The sequence below is a fragment of the Bos indicus genome, chromosome 12 (genome assembly GCF_029378745.1).
Source record: "Bos indicus isolate NIAB-ARS_2022 breed Sahiwal x Tharparkar chromosome 12, NIAB-ARS_B.indTharparkar_mat_pri_1.0, whole genome shotgun sequence".
Lineage (NCBI taxonomy): Eukaryota > Metazoa > Chordata > Mammalia > Artiodactyla > Bovidae > Bos > Bos indicus.
In genome coordinates this window covers 18,522,636-18,542,536 of record NC_091771.1, presented here as the reverse complement: position 1 = coordinate 18,542,536, position 19,901 = coordinate 18,522,636, and the positions used below count along the sequence as shown (strand labels likewise).

The window sequence follows — 19,901 nt, the reverse complement described above, 5'->3', positions numbered from 1 at the left end:
CTTCCCACACAGGCTCCTTAGGTAGCACAGGAAACAGACAGGGATCTAAGGTACCTGTAAAAGGAGGGCTTCTCTGACCATTTGTACTCTTTGGGGTGGATTACAGAAGCAAGGAAGGGAACTTTCAGATGTTACTAGATTACTTTCAGTTTAATAGAGAGTTCTCGTTGGAAATGCATCCAAAGGACTAGGATGAGTAGCTGGCTGTTGTCAGTAGGTGATTTGGTGGCTGCACAAGCTGCAGAATCTGCATAGCTACACAATAAGACATACTTACATTTCTCTATATGTTCTAGAAATGGAAATCTGCAATGGAAATGAAAGAGCATGGTTCTGCTGTAACATCTTCCTGACACTCCTAATCAAAGCACATCATTACAGCTGCAAATATCCATGGAAAGGGCAAAGACAGGGGATGGGGAAACTAGTGTTTAAATCTCTGCCTTGCACCTATTAGTATGACCCTGGGGATGTTACTTCACATTTCTGGGTTTCAGATTTATCATTTAAAAGCAGAAAGTATGGGACTTCCCTGGTGGTCCAGTAGTTAAGAGTCTGCACTTGCACTTCAGGGAACATGGGTTCGATCTCTGGTCAGGGAATTAAGATCCCAAATGCTGCATGCAGTTCAGCCAGTTCAGTTGCTCAGTCTTGTCTGACTCTTTGTGGCCCATGGACTGCAGCACGCCAGGCCTCCCTGTCCATCACCAACTCCGGGAGCTTGCTCAAATTCATGTCCATTGAGTCAGTGATGCCATCCAACCATCTCAAACTCTGTCGTCCCCTTCTCCTCCCGCCTTCAATCTTGCCCAGCATCAGAGTCTTTTCCAATGAGTCAGTTCTTCCCATCAGGTGGCCCAAGTATTGGAGCTTCAGCTTCAGCATCAGTCCTTCCAATGAATATTCAGGACTGATTTCCTTTAGGATGGGCTGGTTGGATCTCCTTGCAGTCCAAGGGACTCTCAAGAGTCTTCTCCAACACCACAGTTCAAAGGTATCAGTTCTTCAGCACTCAGCTTTCTTTATAGTCCAACTCTCACATCCATACATGACCACTGGAAAAACCATAGCTTTGACTAGATGGTCCTCTGTTGGCAAAATAATGTCTCTGCTTTATAATATGCTGTCTAGGTTGGTCATAATTTTTCTTCCAAGGAGTAAGCATCATTTAATTTCATGGCTGCAGACACCATCTGCAGAGCTGCATGGCATGGCCAAAATATATATTTTTTTCATTTAAAAATAAAAACAAGAAGTAACATGTTGATGACTCCCAAATCTACACTTCTCCCAAGCTCACTACCCTGATATTCAACTGCCTCTTGGACATTATGTAGGTGTTTCATGGGCAACTCAATTTGTTTGTCCAAAATCAAACTCATCTTTACCCCTACCCTAGATAAAACAAAGTATTGCTCTTTCTGCAGGTTTCTAACTAATTTCATAAACTGGAAACTTGAGTGGCATCTTTGGTATATCTTCTGCCCCTCTCCATTTTCAGTTCACCACCATGTCTTATCGACATCATTCTCCAGCTGTCTGTCCATCCTGACTTTCACTATAATACTGATGTTTTCCTGTCTGGACCTCTCATCTCCTGCCACTTGCCCTCTTGTATCTTATACTGCAGCCACACTGAGCTGCTTTTAGTCCTTGAGATGTACCATGGGCTTACTTTCCACTTGACCTTTGACACAGTGGTTCTCTTTGCCTGGAATGCTCTGGCCATATTGCATCCTTTTCTATCTTCTGTTTAAATGCTATTTCCTTTGGGAACCTTCACTCATCCCCACCGCCCTCTGGACCAGGTTAGGTGACCCCACTCACCAATTCCATAATACTTGTGATATTGCCCCTACTATAGCACTTGTCAAAGTCTATTTTGGAGACTTGACTAATTGCTTATTTTCTTGCTAAACCCTTAGTTCAGGAATTGTATCAAAAAAAAAAAAAAAAAAAAGGAATTGTATCCATCTTGTTTACTAGTGGGGCTTCCCTGGTGGCTCAGATGGTAAAGAATCCACTTGCAATGCAGGAGACCCATGTTCGATCCCTGGGTTGGGAAGATGCTATGGAGAAGGGAATGGCTACCTGCTCCAGTATTCTTGCCTGGAGAATCCCATGGACAGAGGAGCCTGGCAGGCTACAGTCAATAAGGTTGCAAAGAGTAGGACATGACTGAGTGACTGAACAACAACAGTGGATTTTAATAATACTAAGTAGTATTTTTTGAGTACTTAATACGTATTAAGTACTTTACATGCGTTATCTTGCCTAATTCTCATAACAATCCTATGAAACAGACATATTATTACTGTCTGTATTAGGCAAATAAGGAGAACAAGGTTTAAAGAACTAAAAATAAAAACATTGTCCAAGGTCTTCTCAGCAGTGATTTTCCAAGATAGCTGCCAATGATCCTTCCTTCTAGTGGTAGTACCGTGGTGAAGTCCCCTCTCACACTGAATCAGGACTGACCAGTGTGACCGGTAGAAAATGGCAGAGGTGATGGTCATGCAACTTCCAAGGCAAGATCGTTGTGGCCTCTGCCTTGCTCCCATGGCTCACTTGCTCTGGGGTAAGCCAGTTGCAAAGTCATCAGATCACTTAAGCTGCCTGGGGAACCCATATGGAAGGAAACCAGTCTCCCTGCCAATAGCCTACAGCACCTTGCCATATGAGTGAGCTACCTGGGAAACAATTCCCAGGCCCAGTCTAGTCTTCAGCTGACTGCAACCCCATGAGAGACCTTGGGCCAGAATCACTTAGCCAAACTGCTCCCAAATTTCTGAACTACAGAAGCTGTGGAAGATGAAAAACGATTATTACTGTTGTAAGCCTGACAGTTTGGGGGTAATTTGTTTCACAGAAGTGGATAACTCGTAGACAGTTCAGTGGCACGCGTGTGTGCTAAGTCACTTCAGTCGTGTCCAACTCTGTGTGACCCCATGGACTGTAGCCCACTGGGGTCCTCTGTCTGTGGGATTCTCCAGGAAAGAATACTGGAGTGGGTTGCCAAGCTCTCCTCCAGGGGATCTTCCCAACCCAGGGATCGAACCTGCATCTCTTATATCTTCTGCATTGCAGGAGGGTTCTTTACCACTAGCACCATCTGGGAAGCCCCAGTTCAATGGCAGAACCAGGATTTTCTCCCAGGTCTGACTCCAAAATGCTCTTAACCATGAGCGCTCTATTTTCTTACACACTCATTTTTAACACAAAGAGTTAAAAATGATAGTTATGCAAGCATCTCACAAACTTTCTGTCACAGATGACAAAACAGAGGCACAGAGAGATTTAGAAATTAATTGGTGAATTCAAGTTTTGACATCAGGTGGCCTAATTTTAAGAGCTGTGCTCTTTGTTACCATACTGAGCTAACATTATAATCAGAACAGTCTTTCAGGAAAATTAATCTGGAGTTGGTCTGCTAGATGGAATGGAAAGGAAAGAGCATGAAAGTGTGGTCCTTGACTGGGAGGCTACTGTGATTATCAAAGAGAATATTATTTGAGAGAAATCAAGACCTCTGTCATGGAGAGCAACTCAAACTATTTCTCAAAGTATCTTTGAGTACTATTTTTAAAATAAAATTTTAATCTTTCATTGATATTATTTTTGTTTCTTAAAGAATTGTTTATTTGCTTATATACTTTTGGCTATGCTGGCTCTTTGTTGCTGCATGCGGACTTTCTCTAGTTGCGGCGATCGAGGGCTACCCTTTGCTGCGGTGTGAGGGCTTCTCATTGCAGTGGCTCCTCTTGTTGTGGAGCAGGGGTTCGGGCTCAGCAGTTGGGGTGCATCAGCTTAGCTGCCCTATGGTAAGCGGGATTTTCTTGGAGCTACGATAGAACCCGTGTCCCCTGCGTTGGCAGGTGGATTCTTAACCACTGGACTTCCAGGGAAGTCCTCTTTGATTACTGTTATTGCCTATTGAAGATTTGGATGGGCAGGCCATTGATCTTTAATAATACAATATTTCTCAAATTGCAATAATCTCTACTTATCACTCAGTATTCTAGAAAGAGATTAACCATGATCATTTTCCAACCGGAGAAGGCAATGGCAACCCACTCCAGTACTCTTGCCTGGAAAATCCCATGGATGGAGGAGCCTGGTAGGCTGCAGTCCATGGGGTCACGAAGAGTTGGACATGACTGAAGTGACTTAGCAGCAGCAACAGCATTGTCCAACCTGACCTCCCAAATGGTGGGAGTTGGGCCAGCTGAAGACTGTCGTCAGCATTCTCTACAATGTGTAATTTCTATTTTCCTGCAACATTCAATATTTATTATTAGCTATATTTAATTTATTTTTTTAATTGGAGGATAATTGCTTTATAATGTTGTGTTGGTTTCTGTGGTACAGCAATGTGAATCAGTCATGAGCATACATATATCCCGTCCTTCTGGAGCCTCCCTCCCACCCACCTCCAATATTAATTTTTATATCAAAATATTTGTACTGCTGTTTTTTAAAAAAAAATTTAAGTTTTTATTTTGTATTGAGTATAGCCAATTAACAATGTTGTGATAGTTTCAGCTGAACAGTGATGAAATGAGACTTAGCCATACACATATATGTATTCATTCTCCCCCAAACTCCTCTCCTATCCAAGTTGCCACATAACATTGAGTAGAGTTCTCTGTGCTGTACAATAGTCCTTACTGGTTATCCATTTTTAAATATAGCAGTGTATGCACTCTGTTTTAGATTCTTTTCCCAGTAGGTTATTACAGAGTATTGAGCAGAGTTCCCTGTGCTCTACAGTGGGTCCTTGTTGGTTATCCATTTTAAATACTGCAATGTGTACATGTCCATCCCAAGCTCCCCATCCTGCCCCCAACACCCTTGGCAACCATAAGGTCATTCTCTAAGCCTGTAAGTCTCTTTCTGTTTTGTGGTTCCACTGTTTTTAAAAGAGGAAGGAGAATGGACCAAGATTTTCTGCCTTTAAGGTAAGCTAACAGATCAGTGATAATTGAAATGAGAAATCCTGGTGCAGGAAGAGAACTGATTGTGCTCTGTCCTTGGTAGAGTTTTGAGTCATTCATGCAGTACAGTGTCTGGAGAGTTCTAGTGAGTCATGCATTGCTAACTATGGCAGAAAATGTATTTTCTAAAGCTGTCTGTTATGACTCATGTCTTTCAGTGGGCATCAGCAGATGTTGGTGCCCTGTTGACCGGTGATCTGATAGAAAGTTTCTCAGAGGGATCTGTGACACAGTTTCCCTCTTGGATCAATCTGGCACGGGTCCTTTCATTCGGCTTGCAAGATGCTTGTATTAACATTATTTTGGCCTTGGTGTTAAAAAGATTGTTTAGTAACAAAAATGGAGCATTTGGATATTGTGGCAGCTGGGAGGAAAGCTCTTATTTTAAAATGAAACAACCGAGTGAATGTTTTTTACAGCGATTCATTCTTCATGTGGGGAACATTTCTTTGTATATATATTCTCTCTCTATTGGATACGTGAAGCAGTTTTGCCTTCAATATTTAGGGAGAATTTCCTAGTGAGCGATTTGGGAACAATATCTATAAATGATAAAGATAGGTTCCCCTGCAAAATAAGCAGTATGGAAACTATTAGGATTGAATGTTAGGAACCACTTGGATTCTACTCCTAACTGGGTCAGAGTCTGTGTATAACCTTAAGCTATTCACGTAATCTTTTTTAAACTTAGGTTTTCTGTCTGAAATAGTCAGAAAATTGCTTACCTATTTAGCCAAGGCAGAAACAATTTCCTGATAGGAAGATGACTCAGCAGCCTGAGGAGGCAATGTAGCCTCTTGTCCTGGAAGTCTTCGGGGAGACGGAGGCAGCCAGCTGCCTGGATGGATTAAAGTGTAGTGCTTGAAGACTGGAGACCAGAACACGCAAATGAAGCCTGACCTTTAGGAGCAGTAAAGAGATGTAGTCATTAAGGTCATGTGGTTTGCCAGGCACTGAGCTAGATTCTGAGAGATAATGGTGAACCAGATGTACCCAAAGTTTCTGCCCTTATGATGTTTATTGTTAAAGCTGCTTTGTGCATGTTTGAGATGATTCAGAGAGAGGTTCTATTATTTTTATTATTTTAGTCTCTGGATCTGAGGCTTTTTTTTTTTTTTTTTTCCTTTTAAAATATGGGATCATGCAGGGTCACTGCTCAAGAAATACAATGTGGGAGTCTTACAGGAGAGGAGTCTGATGTTGTGTGGGGTATTGCTAAAACAGGCCTTGTTTACACAGGGCTTAACTACCGCAACTCAGATGGGAGTAATGGAGTCACACTGGCATTGCCAATTACCTGAGATGAGAGTTGGGGGGAGAGTTTAACATATATCACAGGGACTTTCGGGTCAAAGTTAATGGGACCTCCACTGCCCCCAGAGGGGCTTTTCACCAATGTGCCGATGTCCAACTTAGATGATGATTATGGGGCTGCAGGAATTGAACCATGGATTCTGAACACACGAGCCGTTCATTTTCAGTGGTCAGGAGCATGTCCAGTGGTGGTGTCCAGACAGTGTAGTGGTATCACTGGTCTTGCACCAAGGTCTTGTTTAGAGCTCACATCTTGCAAAGCAGTAGTTCTTCCTACCTTAAGAAATTTGAAAGCTCCTTCTCTTGCCTTTGTGCCTGTTGCTCATGCAGGGGAAAGCTGCCACAGGGGCTGAGATGAGGGTGGTGGAGAGAGCGCTGCAGCATCAGACAACAGGTCCTTCGAACAGATATCAGCTGGCTGGGGTATCCCAAGTCTTTCAGTGTTATTGGCTCATTTGTTCCATTATAGTTTTAATTTTTTAATTGCAATATTTGCTTTACTGAAGGGGTCAGAACCGAACCCACGGTATCTCAGAGGTCTGCCTGTACCCCAAAGAATGGGAAGCTGAGTCTCGAAGAGATACTTGTAAACTCACATTCACAGACTGCTATTCATGATAGCCCCAAAGTGGAAGCAACCCAAGTGTCGGTGGACAGATGCTTGGACCAGCGAAATGTAATCTAAACATACAGTGGAATATCACTCAGCCCGAAGTGTTAGTCCCTCAGTCGTGTCTGACTCTTTGCGACCAATGGACGATAGCCTGCCAGCCCCCTCTGTTCATGGAATTCTCCAGGCAAGAATACTGGAGTGGGTTGTCATTTCCTTCCCCAGGGGATCTTTGTGGCCAGGGGTCAGGGACGGCGAGTTAGTGTTTCCTGGGGACGGAGTTTCAGTTCAGGAAGATGAGAAGGTTCTGGAGTTGTTGGTGGTTTGTGGTGGCTGCCCAGCAAAGTCAAAGTACTTGATGCTACTGAGCTGTGCACTTAACAATGGTTAAAATGGTACATTTTTTAAAAATGTGTTTTTACAGTTGAAAACTGCTGCCTGCTGTAGTTCTTCTGGCACAGGTACCCTGGGAGGAGCCCGGCTGGGGGGCCCAGTGGGGCCCTGTGGATCGATGCTCCCTGCTTGGCTCCCACCATCCAAGGCCATGGACTGGCTCCTGGGGGTGCCAGCTCCCTCCCTGGTCTAGTCTAGCAGGATGAGGCCCGCTGGGGTTTGACTGCACCTTGATGTTGGCCTGAGACACCTAGTTGCTGATGGCGCCTTGGCCCTTGGCAAGGACATGCTCTGCGAGGCTAGTCCCAAGAGGCTGTGGCCAGGCCCTGAGCCATGGCTGCTACTGGATAAGCTCACGGGGGAGGTGGCAGGCAATGTGCTCTGTTCAGCCTACTGCATGGACACGTGGCTTGGATGGCTGCGGATCTGGGCCATGCCCACGGGATCAGTGAGGCTGCCCTGGGGAGTGCAGTTCCTGGGCAGAGCCACTCGGGGACAGACCTCGGGGGCCCAGCATCGTGCTCCGGGTTGGCTGGGCAGGAGCGGGGACTGCATGTTCTGAGTGGAGTCCCATATTGTGGCCAGGTAGACTGGGTTCCTGGGCAGGATCTCCTGGCACTGGGTGCACTCGGCTGCCTTGCCCTTGCTGAGGTCGTCCAGGGAGCACTGGGTCAGGTGGTGGTTCTTCTCCAGCACCTTCTGGATGGTTCGCTGCATGATGCCCTCCCCTTTGCCTCTTGGCCTGGCCAGGGACATAGCGGTGGATGCCCCATTATAGTTTTTCAATTAAATGATTTTTAATTATAATTTTTAAATGAAAATGATTCCAAAGCCTATCCTACTTTCTCATGATTATTATTTTTTTTTAAACTGAAGTGTATAGTTGATTCACAGTGTGTTAATTTCTGCTGTACAGCAAAATAATTCAGTTATACTTGTATATTACATTCTCTTTTATACTCTCTTCCATTATGGTTTATTTCAGGACACTGAATATAGTTTCGTATGCTGTACAGTTGGACCTTATTGCTTATCCATTCTATATATAATAGTTTGCATCTGCTTATCCCAAACTCCAATCCATCCTTCCCCAGGCCCCTTCCCCCTTGGCAACCATAAGCTGTTCTCTATGTGAGTCTGTTCCATAAATATGTTTGTTTGTACCGTATTTTAGATTCCACGCATAAGTGATATCATACGGTATTTGTCTTTCACTTTTTGGTGTACTTCATTTAGTATGATAATCTCTAAGTCTCTCTGTGTTGCTGCAAATGGCATTATTTCATTCTTTTTTTATGGTTGAGAAGTATTCTGTTGTGTATGTGTACCACATCCTTCCTATCCATTCATTTGTTGATGGGCATTTAGGCTGTTTCCATGTCTTGGCTGTTGCGCACAGTGCTTGTGAACATAGGGGTGCACGCATCATTTCAAATTAAAGTTTCGTCTGGATATATGCCCAGAAGTGGGATTGCCGGATCATATAGTAATTCTATTTTTAGCTTTTTGAGGAACCTCCATTCTGTTTTCCATAGTAGCTGCACCAACTTGCATGCCCAGCAACACTGTAGAAGAGTTCCCTTTTCTCCACACCCTCTCCAGCATTTATTTGTAGACTTAATGATTGCCATTTGGACTGGTGTGAGGTGGTTTTGATTTGTATTTATCTAATAATTAATGATGTTGAGCATCTTTTCAAGTGCTTTTGCTCATCTGTATGTCTTCTTTAGAAAAATGTCTATTTAGGGCTTCTGCTCATTTTTCAACTGGGTTGCTTGTTTTTGTGGTGGTGGTGGTGGTTGAGTTTTATTCTGTTTGTATTTCATGATTCTTAAGGGTTTACATTTCTGAGATTCTACAACAAATGGTGACTATCTGATACAGGAATGTAAAAAAATCAAATCTCTTGCCAGAAATCAAATATTAAACTATTATCAAGTCTTTGTTCTACACTGTCTTCCTGCTTCTTCTACAACTGGAAACACTAGGCTGTTTCTGGTGTTTGGTGTAAGTGTCCCCAAAACTGTACGTAAGACTAGATTAGGAAAAGTCACCCTCACATCCGCCATCTTTAGAGCTGATAAATCCTGAGTAATGATTTGTAACTGTGAACCTGAAAATTTGGGGACATACTATGCTAAATTAAGGCAATCAAACTATAAACTCATCAGATTAGTTTAAACTATAAACCCATATTAGTCTGTTTGACGATACAGGCTAGTTCGTTGGTATTTGCACTGTGTAAAGGAAGATGGTTTACACAAGGAAATACATTGCAAAGAACTCAGAAAATATTTGAAGGGAAGTTGTTGAGTTTGATAATAACAGCCACCAAAATCATCTCTCTTATTCCTTTGTCTTTGGTTCCTGGATAACAGTAATCTTCCCGCTTAAATCTGACTCTCTAGGTACCACACAGAGACCAGTGGGAAATTCCAGTGTTCTTGATGGTTACATTTCTCAATGAAAAATAATAGATGTTCCAGTTTATATATTATTCTTTTGTGAATTTTATTAATGTTAACTGGAACCCTAAAGCCTAACAGTCTCTAGGCATACCAATAGAACAGACCCTTTAGTCATAAAGTTGAGGACTAGACTCTAAATGAGATGACCAAGGACACTGTCATCCCCCGAGACCCTGACTGGCTCCCAGCCTAGACAAGAGCTCTGTCTCAGCTTTCTTTTACTGCCACGTGTTGGATTGATAACATGCTTTGAGAAGGCAATGTCAGAACCTTAATGTTCTGAGCCAAAATCATCTGGTGGCACAGGCTGGCAACCTGAATATGTTTTTCAGTTGAAACTAGCACGTGGTCGCAGTAGTCACCACAGCAACGGTGTGGCTGGAACCCTTAGGGATTTTCGGCTGAGGAATAGGGCAGCTGTGAGGATGGCTTCTACTGGAATTAATGGTGACTAACTTATAGGATTAGCCTCCTGGGAATCCTTCATGCTTTTTTTCTAGTAGACATAAATACACACTGTGATTGTTCTTCAACATGAAACACTTCTCTTGACTTTCATTCGATACTACGACTCTTTTTCCTCTTCTAGATTTTACAAATGTTAAGTAAATCTTCATAAGGGGCTCCAATTTAAAGAGAGGGAGAAAGGTGAAGACTTTGTTTTAGGCTACAGAAAAACATAGGTTTTATCTCATTTTCAACCCTGCATTCCTGAGTTTTCCTTTTGTTATCTACCTACTGCGTTGTACTTATCTCCAGATTGAAAGAAAGGCAAAAAAAAAGATGTTAAGGGGAGTAGAACAGTGAACTTGAAGAGTTGTTTAGAATCTATTCTATGAAATTAGAGTCTTTTATGTTTTTTTTTCACACTATAGACATACCAGTGCTAACATCAAATTGATAACACTTAAATTCATATCAAAAACCAAAGACTGGGGGAAAAAATCAGGAAAGCTTTATAACAGATTTCAGACATGTATTCAAAATTTTCCGTAATGGCTTAATATTGGGGAAAAAAAGAAAGATAAATAAGATAGGTATCTGTCATGAGAGTGGTGGCTACAAAATTATATGAGAATAATAAGCAGTATTTTTCAATAGATTAGTGTTTGGAAATACATATGGAGTATATTGTCACTGAAAAATATATTATGTTGGAAAGTTATGCTTTTTATGCAGCTCTAAAGATAATTATGATTAGAATCTAGAAAATAGAAAATAACTTTGTTTTCCCCCCTGGCTTTGTTGAGTAAAATTGGCAAATAAAAACTGTATATATTTTAGGTGTGCAATGTGATGTTTTGATATATGTATATCTTTTGAAATGATTACCACAGCCAAGTTGATGAAGATATTCCTCATTTCATATAGTCAGCACTTTTTGTTAGTGTGGTAGGAACACTTAAGATCTATTCTCTTAGAAAACTTTAAGTATGCAATAGTGTATTATTAACTATAGTCACCGTGCTGTACATCAGATCCTCAGAAATGAAGTCAGTGTGATAACCATTTGCTTATTGATTGCATTTAGAATTCAGTCATAACAACCTTTTTGGTTGTTAAGGTGCAGTGACGTTGCAGGTATTACTGTAGTGAATGTGAATAAAATATGCTTAACTGGTACTCTGGGCTTCCCAGGTGGCTCAATGGGTAAATTATCTGCCTGCAACACAGGTTCAACCCCTGGGTCAGGAAGATCCCCTGGAGGAGGGTCATGGCAAGTCACCCCAGTATTCTTACCTGGAGAATCCTGTGGACAGAAGACCCTGGCAGGCTACAGTCCATAGGGTGGCAAAAAGTCAAACATGATTGAAGCAACTTAGCACGCACACAATTGATACTCAAGGAATGGTTCAAATTGTTAAAAAAAAAAAAAAAAACTTCAAGGAGCACAGATCTGAGAATGAAAGGTAAGGACATCTAGACACAGGGCTTATTGATGGTGTTTATCACATACTAATGTAAGTTCATAGACTGAAGTGAGGTGCCATCTTGGTGAAATAGACTATGGTCAACAGGGCAGAGCCAAAGATGGTGACTTATTTAAGGTGCTTGTGACTTAGAGCAAATAATTGACTCACCATGTGGGCTCTTCAACCAGGGATTGAACCTGTGCCCCCTGCTATTGGACCACCAAGAAAGTCCCTAGGTGCTATTTGGAAAGGCTTCAGTTTAGTGATTAAAGAGATAGCCGTGGGGCAGGATAAAGGTCTGTCCATAAGGACTAGCACTAATGATGAATGTGGCCTGTTTCCTAGTTTAGCCTGGAAACGTGGCTTTCAAGTCTCTTGTTTTATTTAGTGTTTAATTATTGCGCCTCTGGAGTAAAACCTCTTTTAGCCCCGTCAGCAGTTGGTGACCCTTAAGTATATCATGCATTGCTCAAATAGCATTCCCAGAGATCAAGGAATTTGCACAAATACAAAATTAACAGGCATCTCTACTGAAAAGTTCACCTACCTGACACTTTCAGAGAATGAGATGGGTTTTCCAAATAAGGTCAGGACCTTCCCCGAGGTGAAGGGCCTTGGGCAACCCAGTCAGTGTAGGTTCCTGAGATAATCAATCACACTGGAAAGGAGACCCTCTGCCAGCATCTTTCATGGGCCTCTTGGATTATCTTTATTCAAGACAGAAATTTTTACACTGAATTTTAAAATGTTCCAAAATAGAAGAGTGTGGTGTAGCACCACCATGGGACCGAGGAAAACTGGGTCCATTGCCCTCCCCAAGGCATGGATCTAACTGGAATTTACCCTGTAAAAGGCCAAACTCATTTTAATTTAGCCATTGTTGTTCCAATATCTGCTCCCACTTCCTGTTAATTGCCTCTTTTCTAGGAAGAAGTGTCCTGAGAAGTTGAAACAATATCGTAAGTCCAGTTTCACTCTAGTAACACAACTGCGTGTGTGTGCTAAGTCTCTTCAGTCATGTCCAACTCTTGGCGACCCTATGGACCATGCCTGCCAGGCTCCTCTGTCCTCGGAATTGTCCAGGCAGGAACACTGGACTGGGTTGCCGTGAGACATAAATCAACCAACCTCACCCCCAAAAGGGCTTACCACTGATTCTTCCATAATTCCAGTTTCCACACGGAAAACTACTTTCAGACATAAATTGCATTTTAACATGGGTTTTACTCATGGTTTTACTCTTTTTATTCATCTTAGATTACTGATATGAATGACTTCAAGTACGTAGTCACTCTTTCAACCATTTGTCTTTGTCTTTCCCAGGTGTATCTAAAGCTGTGAGGTGAGAGAATGAAATACTTGTGGGATGATGACTTGTTCTGTGCTTCCTTTTTATCTAGCCCAAGTTCTCCATCAAAGGATCAGAAACAAGCTTTGAGGAAAAGAAGAAACAAGCTCTGTTTGTTTCAGGTATTTAATAGTTCTTTGTTGGTTTGCATGATGAAGGATGTCAACAACCACTGTTGTATTTTTGTAAAGAAAATTTCTTCGAGTTAGACTATTTGATACTGGGTTGTCGATGGTGGCGGTGGGGGGTGGGGAGCCTGTTATGGCCCCTCCTCGGGGGAGAAGTGTGTATTTCAGCTCCCCCCAACCCCCATACTACAGTCTATGATTTAAGAGTTTCAGATGACAGGAAGAGAAAGAAAAACGTTTGTTCTTTTCTCTTAGGTATTCTTAGAAATGCCAACTCATTTTTCTGGAGTATATATAGCACAGGTTAACAAGAAAATGAGTCACTTCCAGCCCTGCGTGGGAACTATGACACAGTAGTAGCACAGCTTCCTTACTGTAGCCTGCGAGCAACATCCTCTTGAGTTTTTAACGTCACAATTGAATTACCAAATGGAGAGTGAGTGAGGCTAGGAGAAGGGTTGTCATCAAAGTTAATTGGATACACATTTATTATTTTTTTAATAAATATTTATTTTTCTTTTTTTAAAATGGATACACATTTAATAATAACATAAGGAATTATTGTGCTGAATGGCAATTAAGTATAAATGGTGCTCAGTCTACAGAACTGAGCTCAATTCTGAGTATACCGTGGGCAAGTGGGGCTCAATAGGCAAGGATCAGGGTGTGGGGGTCAGTAGATGGAAAATCACCAAAAGGAAACATCAGGGGTACAGAGGCATTCTGGCTAAACCAACTTGATAATATTTTTGCTGAAGGCAGGGCCCTGGGGATGAAGAATTTGTGCAGATATGGAGGGTGAGGTTCTTGGTCAACTAACATGGCAGCATTTTTGCTAAAACTAGGTGATGAAAAGATGGACACAGAATTTCAGTGGTTGGCTCCTAGTTGAGAAGAAAGTTCTGAGGAACCTGACCAAAGTTGGGTCAAGGAAATAGTCTCTTTTTTAAAAAATTAAATAATTAATTAATATATATTTGTGGCTGTGCTGAGTGTTCGTGGCTGTGTGGACTTTCTCTAGTTGTGTCGAGTGGGAGCTTCTCCTGAGCTGTGGCGCACGGGCTTCTTACGGAAGTGGCTTCTCTGGTTGTGGAGCACGGGCTCTAGAGTACACGGGCTTCAGTAGTTGTGGCGCATGGGCTAACTTGCTCCACGGCATGTGGGGTCTTCCTGGACCAGGGATCGAAGCGGTGTTCCCCACATTGCAAGGCAGATTCTTAACCAGTGGACCACCAGCGAAGCCTGAGGAGATGGTCTTTGTCATGCCTCCTGTGTCCTGCCACAGTTCTCTTTTCTCTGAACCACTCACCCATTTCTGCTGATGGTCCCCAGTCTCTATATCAAATCTAAGTCTGGACAAAAGCAATCACAAGAATGGCAAACAGATTTCAGAGAGGCTAGCCCAGCTTGATTGGCAATAGCTTCCAGCTCAAATGAAGAGATGCTATAGGATAGGAAAAGATGCTGCAGCCAGCACCCCCTGGGACATACCAAGGTTGATAAAGCTTAAGATTTGCACAGCTTACAAACAGACGTGACCACACTAACAGATTGTCAGGGCCTTGGAAGGGGCCTTTGCAAAAGAAGGGTCTTAAAGCTTAGCTTCCTGGTAGATCTGCCTCTGACTGAAACACAGACATTTCTCACTCTGATCCACACCCTAGATCTCAGTGGCCCATTGTTCTTGCAACTAATCCAAATTATCTTTCCTTTATGGCTAGTGCTCCTTGTGTCCTCCCTGAGATATCTTTGCCTATCGTGATGACATTTTCCTTTCCTCCTCTCTAATAATCAAGGTACCCAGACATCATTGTCATCCTCCTTCTCCTAGTATTTATTAAAGCCCTGGTGTACACCTGGCAAGGTATTAAGAACTTCTACTGTGTTATCTCTTTTAGCCCTCATAGCCACTTAGATGGCAGATACTATTGCAGTCATTCCTACTAGACTGAGTTGGGCAATGAGGCTTAGAATGGTTGGCCACTTGCTCAGGGTTAACTTGCTCAAGAGCCAGTAAGTGGCAGAACGAGGTTTTAAACCCAAAGTCTAAGTTCTTAACCCACCACGTAGTACTGCCAAAAGAATTAGTTTGGATTTATGGAATCTGTCTGCAGTGCAGAGACCCAGGTTCGATTCCTGGGTTGGGAAGATCCCCTGGAGAAGGAAATGGCAATCCACTGCAGTATTCTTGTCTGGAGAATCCCGTGGACAGAGGAGCCTGGCAGGCTACCGTCCATGGGGTTGCAAGAGTTGGACACAACTTAGCAACTAAACCACCACCATGAAATTTAAGGCAAGAGAGAAGAGAGAAGAGATGTGATAAGTCTAAAGCCCTTCCTTATGACTACATTAGTGGCTGTTTCCTTATAAGACAGTTTGGCCACACTTGAAATCAAAAGTACTTTGCTACCATGAATCTCAGATACGGCTTCCATCATTTAGTATTATAGCTTCAGTTTCTGTCTGTCCCTTTTGATAAATCTTGAGCTCCTTGAAGGAGCTCAGTTATCCTCTTTTATCTAGTGGAGGATTTGGCATCCAGTAGGACTCAATAAAATTTTGTTATAAGAGGGCAGCTGGGGAGTTTACAAGGGTTGCAATCAGAACATTGGTTTTGATATTTAATCCTGCTGCCTACAGGCTTTTTGATACTGGGCAAAGCATTTAACCTCTCTGGGGGTCTGTGCTGCTCCATTTCTAGAATATGGATGATTATTTCTTTAGAGCATTAGGGGATCTAAATGACCACATATATGTGAAGACCTTTTGAAATTGCAAAACTCTACCTAAATGTGAAGTGGGCTTTCCAGCTGGCTCAGTGGTAAAGAATTCACCTGCCAACAACGCAGGAGATGAGAATTTCATCCTGGGTTGGGAAGATCCCCTAGAAAAGGAAATGGCAACCCACTCCAGTATTCGTGCCTGGAGAATCCCATGGACAGAGGAGCCTGGTGGCTTATAGTCCATGGGGTTGCAAAGAGTTGAACACGACTGAGCGACTAAACAATTACAACAAAATGTGAAGTATATCTGAGTATTGCTCCTGTTTTCAATGTCAGCTGCTGACACAATGCCTTTTCTGGCCCAGCATCCTGGGATGGTTGACAGTCTCCTAAGCTCATTTGTCTCCCCAGCACCCGGCAGTGTTCCTTCAGGGTGGTAGGTGCTACTAATCAGTATTGCCCATGTCACACAGAAAATCTGCTTCATTTAGAGTTGACTGTAACAAGATCGATGGATTTGAGGTTTATATTCTTTCATGTCTTCTGCCCACGTTTGCTCTAGGTCCTAAGGAGATGTTAAATGAGCATAAATCTGGGTAACTATTAGGAAGAGGAAAGAAAGTAAGGGTCTACACAGCTCAGGTTGCAGATAATTGGCTTCTTCGCTATTGAAGGTTAAGTATAGTGACTCACCAAAGCACAATGTTCTTCCTAACAGTCTTTATCATCGACATTTAACTGGGTTTGCTAAATGCAGCAGAGAACATAAAAACCTTAGGAAGCTGACATCTGAAAAAGCTTTTAGAAAGGAATGAATAAAAGATTCAAGAATTTCTTCAAATTTAACATTCACCACAAATTCAGCCTTCTTGTGCTTTTATTTTTTCTTATAATCAACTTTTCATTTTGGAGAAAAGTTTTTCTTTTTTAAAAAATTCCTGTAGACTATATCTTCAATCATGACAAATTCTCTCAAGATATTCTGAACACCTACTACTCTGCAAAGATAGGTACGATTTACAACTGTCTTCTTTTCTTTTTAAAGATTTATTCATTCAAGTCCAGATGATGGTTTTACCAAAAGGATTTTAGCTATACAAAGCTAACAATGCTATATTTAGTATAAGCTTGACACTTTCTTTTGGACAATCATATAAAGAACAATATGAATATTGAGAATCATTAAATTGTATGTAGGAAAAAATGTTTACAAAATTATAAAAGTTCTCTTGACTCAGTAATTCTGTTTTTAGTAAACAATCTTGAGGAAATATTGAGGGAGATGGCATTTCGCATAACAGTGAAAAACTGGGAAAAACTGAAAGGCCCAACTTTAGGGAGATGGTTAACTAAATTATTGTTTATTGAATAAACTGCAGCCATTAGAATGCTATTTTCCAAAAAATTAATTACAGGAAAAAATGCTTGCTAACATAATATCTAGTGAAAAGCCAAGTATATGTATTTTTATATTATAGGCATCCTACTTAGAAAATATATACATATTTATGTAGAAAAAAGACCTCTGTCCATGGGATTTCCCAGGCAAGAATATTGGAGTGGGTAGCCATTCCCTTCCCCAGGGGATATTCCCGACCCAGGGATTTGACCTGGTCTCCTACATTGCAGGAGGATTCTTTACCAGTTGAATCACCAAGGAAGCTCAACTGAAAGGAAACCCACCAATATATTAGTGATTGAGGTTATATTATTATATAATATAGTGATATTATATTATATTGAGGTTAACTGTGTGTAAGATTCATTTTTGGTTTAATTAAAAAATTTTTTTTTGTATTTCCCAGATTTTCTGCAATGAGAATGTTTAAAATTTATAATCAGACACATGTACAGGGGGAACACATGTACACCCATGGCTGACTCATGTCAATGTATGGCAAAACCCACCACAATATTGTAAAGTAGTTAGCCTCCAATTAAAATAAATAAATTAATTTTAAAAATTTACAATCATAAAAAAGAGTTACTTTAAACATGCCTAACACAATATTTATAGTTATTACACAGCAGATGGTGACTGCAGCCATGAAATAAAAAGATGCTTGCTCCTTGGAAGGAAAGTTTATGACCAACCTAGACAGCATAATAAAAAGCAGAGACATTACTTTGCCAACAAAGGTCCGTCTAGTTAAGACTATGGTTTTTCCAGTAGTCATGTATGGATGTGAGAGTTGGACTATAAAGAAAGCTGGGCACTGAAGAATTGATGCTTTTGAACTGTGGTGTTGGAGAAGACTCTTGAGAGTCCCTTGGACTGCAAGGAGATCCAACCAGTCCATCCTAAAGGAAATCAGTCCTGAATATTCATTGGAAGGACAGATGCTGAAGCTGAAACTCCAACACTTGGGCTACCTGATGGGAAGAACTGACTCATTTGAAAAGACCCTGATGCTGGGAAAGATTGAAGGCGGGAGGAGAAGGGGACGACAGAGGATGAGATGATTGGATGGCATTACCAACTCAATGGACATGAGTTTGAGTAAACTCCGGGAATTGGTGATGGATAGGGAAGCCTGGTGTGCTGTAGTTCATGGGGTTGCAAAGAGTCGGACACGACTGACCGACTGAACTGAACTGAACTCAACACTGTCAGATTCTTACATTATGATAAAATGTTGAAAGCTTTATATTTCTCCTGAGATGGCTTCCTATACATGTTTATTTCCTGATTTTGTATGTCCACTTGACTGGATAGACCACAGAATTTTCTGGAAGAGTTCCATAAATCCTTCAGCCCAATAAAGCACTTTCCATGTCCCCCTTTGTTGGGTTCTCAATCCCAATTAGAACAGACTGGGGCTGTGTGTAGGAAGGGCAGGAAGGACTGATGACCTAGTTTAGTGAAGAGAGGTTAGTAGCTGGTTATGGCAGGTCATGGGTTTCAATCCCAACTGCATCTGTCACTAGCCACTACGTCTCTGCAGCTCTGTTTCCATGCGTGGGTTAACTGACATAATGGTGGTTAGCGTGATGTCTGGCACTATAGTAAGCACTCAGTAAGAGTTAGCTTTTGCGTATGTGTTGCGTGTGCATGCTCACTTGGTTGCTTAGTCGTGTCTGACCCCCAAGGACCAAAGCCCTCCGGGGGTCTCAGTCCATGGGATTTCCCAGACAAGAATATTGGAGTGGGTAGCCATTCCCTCCTCTAGGGGATACCTTCCCAACCCAGGGATCGAACCCCTGGTCCCCCTGTCTCCTGCATTGCAGGCAGATTCTTTACCACTGAGCCACCAGGGAAGCCCATAAAAGTTAGCTTTTACTGAACTTCAAAAGAAGTAGAACCCTTTCATCAACTCTGCAGGCAAGAGTTAGAACAATCTCAGCAGATGTAGTCAACTAGTTGTCCTCTTGGTAGGAAGGAAGCAATTAATGGGGTGGACTCTTTGTGTTTTGTTGTTATTGCGGGTGGGGAGGGAGGCGGGGCTCAGAAAGCCCCATAAGGGCTGTGCCCGGGGAAGCACAGAGTTGGAGGCGCCAGATCAAGTGTTGTAAAAGAAGATTCAATTTTGGAGGGGCAGTGTAGGGACAGAATTGGGCAGAGCTAGGTGACAAGTGTTTTAGGGACACCCGACTGGGAGTGTGAGAGCTGCTCATGTTCCTGAGTTTCCCAGACATCTTGGCCCAATGCACAAGGAGAGGAGGCCACCCCTGCTCTGGTCACTGTCCCCTCCTCTGCAGCACAATGCTTCCTTCTTCTGAACCTGCCTCTCAGGGAGAGTGAGGCATAGATAATTCTGGTCACACTGATGAACTACTTAACCTGGGGGGAGCCCTCCTCCCACCCCTCACCAGGGTGGAGTGTCAGGGACAACAAGCTGTGGAGAGCGTCACTCCTCCACTTTTTGCTGCCAAAGGTGATGGATGCTGTTTCGTTGGTTCAAAAGTGTGTTCACGTGCACTCAGGGGAAACGAAGCAGCGAGAAGCGTCCAGGCGGCAGAAAAGTCAGGAATTTGACATCTGTGGTTTTGAAGTGCTTAGAAAAAAATCA

At 42.3% G+C, this 19,901-nt stretch overlaps 1 long non-coding RNA gene across 2 annotated transcripts in view; it reads left to right on the top strand.

Moving 5' to 3' along the window:
* The first annotated feature begins 12,679 nt into the window (after positions 1–12,679).
* The window catches only part of LOC139186184 (uncharacterized), a 97,191-nt gene continuing 89,969 nt past the window's right edge, over positions 12,680–19,901 (top strand). Inside the window, exons 1-2 of one of the 2 annotated variants that reach the window (XR_011569689.1) lie at positions 12,680–12,972; positions 13,093–13,162. This is a non-coding gene — a long non-coding RNA (uncharacterized lncRNA). The remainder of the gene's footprint in view (positions 12,973–13,092; positions 13,163–19,901) is intronic. The other variant, XR_011569688.1, reaches the window with a different exon arrangement.